Raw genomic sequence first — 3370 nt, 5'->3', positions numbered from 1 at the left:
TGCTAAATGTGTGTAGAGGTTTTTTTTAGATTAGTGCATATTCTTCCAGTTTTCATAAATATAGCAAAAGATGAGTGTCTGCTACCTACCAATGAAGACCCAAAATAAAGAAAACTACAAGAAAAACTGTTACATTGCATTAAAAAAACACTCAAGTCTGCAAAAATTTCAGTACATAGTGAGAATGCACTCCGTCTTCAGGCCACGAGTGGCCTACCGGTACCATCCGACCGCCGTATCTTCCTCAGTGGAGGATGCGGATAGGAGGGACGTGGGGTCAGCAAACCGCTCTCCCACCCATAATGATGGTATTCTTGACCGAAGCCGCTACTATTCGGTCGAATAGCTCCTCAATTGGCACCACGAGGCTGAGTGCACCCCGGTAAATGGCAACAGCGCATGGCGGCCTGGATGGTCACCCATCCAAGTGCCGACCACACCCGACAGCGCTTAACTTCGGTGATCTCACGGGAACCGGTGTATCCACTGCGGCAAGGCCGTTGCCACCTAGTGAGAATGGCCTAACTGAATCCAAACTCAGAGACTTTATAAAACAGTGTATTAGCAATGAGTGAATTCAGTGAATGGAAGATGGCCAACATACTGACTAGTACAGCCGTATATACATCTACTCCTACATGGATACTCTGCAAATCACATTTAAGTGCCTGGCAGAGAGTTTATCGAACCACCTTCACAACTCTCTATTATTCCAGTCTCGTATGGCGCGCGGAAACAACGAACACCTATATCTTTCCGTACGAGCTCTGATTTCCCTTATTTTATCCTGGTGATCGTTTCTCCCTATGTAGGTGGGTGTCAACAAAATATTTTCGCATTCGGAGGAGAAAGCTGGTGATTGCAATTTCGTGACAAGATTTCGCCGCAACGAAAAACGACTTTCTTTTAATGACGTCCACCCCAAATCCTGTATCATTTCAGTGACACTCTCTCCCATATTTCGCGATAATACAAAACGTGCTGCCCTTCTTTGAACTTATTCGATTTACTCCGCCAGTCCTATCTGGTAACGATATCACACCGTGCACCAGTATTCTAAAAGAGCACGGACAAGCGTAGTGTAGGCATTCTCCTTAGTAGATCTGTTACATTTTGTAAGTGTCCTGCCAATAAAACGCAGTCTTTGGTTAGCCTTCATCACAACTCTTTCTATGTATTCCTTTCAATTTAAGTTGTCCGTAATTGTAATTCCTAGGTATTTAGTCGAATTTACGGCCTTTAGATTTGACTGATTTATCGTGTAACCGAAGTTTAACGAATTCCTTTTAGCACTCATGTGGATGACCTCACACTTCTCGTTATTTAGGGTCAACTACCAATTTTCGCACCATTCAGATATCTTTTCGAAATCGTTTTACAATTTGTTTTGATCTTCTGATGACTTTATTAGTCTATAAACGACAGCGTCATTTGCAAACAACCTAAGACGGATGCTCAGATTACCTCCCAAATCGTTTATATAGATAAGGAACAGCAAAAGGACTATTAACACTACCTTCAGGAACGCCAGAAATCACTTCTGTTTTACTCAATTAATAACTTTCTGTCAGTTACTGTGAACTGTGACCTCTCTGAAAGGGAGTCACAAATCCAGTCACATAACCGAGACAATATTCCATAAGCACGCAATTGCACTACAAGCCACTTGTGTGGTACAGTGTCAAAAGCCTTTTGGAAATCCAGAAATATGGAATCAATCTTAAATCACATTGTCAACATGTGATACATGCCGAGAAACAATAGACATTTCCAACAATAATCAGGAAGTGACTGCGTAAATCTGTGTGTGCATATGACTTCCCCTCCACCTAGTCCAGTGAATATGGAAGGTCTCAAATCTGTTAAGACACTGTTTTGGTAATCACACTTGTAGAATACATCTTTGAGTGGCATTTAGCGAAAAAACAAAATGTGATGGCTTGGGACTGTCTCCTAAATCTCTTGAGATAACACCTAACTAATTTCCTTGTAAAATATGTAGTTGATTGTCTTCCAGGCCCTTCTCCGGTCCAATAGCATGCTCAATCCTTATTGACCTAATTACCAACAAGATGCTAATTCTCCTTTTGGATTCCTAAATATTAAGGATCATAATGTCGAGGAAGTCTGAGAGACCAACACACTTACTTTCCTTCAGCCAACCCCACATGCCATATTTCATGATAATGCCTTGTTACACATACTGAAGTATGTGTAAGTATACGAAGAACTCCATATTACTTGTCAAATATATCTGTCATACTTTGTCAGTAGTCAGTCTGTTGAAGTTTTTCCAGGAACCACCATTGATTCTTCAGACACACTGAAGTATTCAGTGAATTCTTGAATCCTGAAATTTGCTCTGATTCTAATTGTGTATACTATTAAGTAAATAATCTGTGTAATATTTTTGGTTTCAGTCACATGTATCCTTCTTGTGTATAATTCTCATAAACAAAACTATACTACAGTATGTGGAACAATAAAAGCCACCTCTGTGATGACGATAGAGAAATTTGCAAAACAAATTTGTTGATGTATTTTGTGGTACTAATCATAAGATATTTCTAGTAAAACGAGCAGGTGCAGAACAGTTTAATCTGTCCACTTACCTAATAATCATATGTTCACTTTTGCTACAGTTAAGCACTTCCACCCAATCCAGCACAAACTTGCAGTGTTCACCTACAATAATTCAAATTATCCATGCTTCTATGGACATAGTTGTACTGTTTACAACCCTAAAACAGTAGTATATAAGTGTTCTATATGTCAGCACTATGTACTTTGCAACTGCAAGATAATGTGTGTTCAGAATAAGTTTAGATGATGCTTAACTGGTAGGGAAGCAACAGAACCCATTACTTTTACTCATATGGCTAGGCAAAGCTGAGTCTTGTACCAAATTCACTGATATTCTGTTTTGATTTACTGATATTGTTTTCCAGAAAATTGACTTTACTCCCACATATCCTTCTAACATCCACATAATCATCCTATGGGTCACAGCATGTGTCAAAGTTGATCTTCACTGTGATGAGCTATGAGATAGATATTCAGTGTGGTTTGCAGGAGCCCCATATGCGCCAGTGCTATTCTGGCAACATCCTTGTGCAGCTGTAGGTAATGTATCTGAAATTGGCTCTTGGCTAAGGTCCTTATTGCATCATTGAAGTCCTTTGACAAAGATTTTATAAAATCTAGGACCACACTAACTTAAAAGCGTCCCAGAACAACATCGAAGATTTATTTAAATGTCGTTTTTAAAGATTTTCGACGAAGGTCCTTTATAGTGTAATATAGGTGTAAGAAAGTGGATAGTGGCTTGTGACTCAATACCCCCTGCCAGGAACTTAATTGTTAGTTGCAG

General features: G+C 39.6%; 1 pseudogene; it reads right to left on the bottom strand.

The window, feature by feature from the left end:
• Positions 1 to 387: 387 nt before the first annotated feature.
• Positions 388 to 505, bottom strand: LOC126261190 (5S ribosomal RNA; annotated as a pseudogene).
• Between the last annotated feature and the right edge of the window lie 2865 nt (positions 506 to 3370).

The sequence above is a fragment of the Schistocerca nitens genome, chromosome 5 (genome assembly GCF_023898315.1).
Source record: "Schistocerca nitens isolate TAMUIC-IGC-003100 chromosome 5, iqSchNite1.1, whole genome shotgun sequence".
NCBI lineage: Eukaryota > Metazoa > Arthropoda > Insecta > Orthoptera > Acrididae > Schistocerca > Schistocerca nitens.
This window is presented reverse-complemented; position numbering and strand designations above follow the sequence as displayed.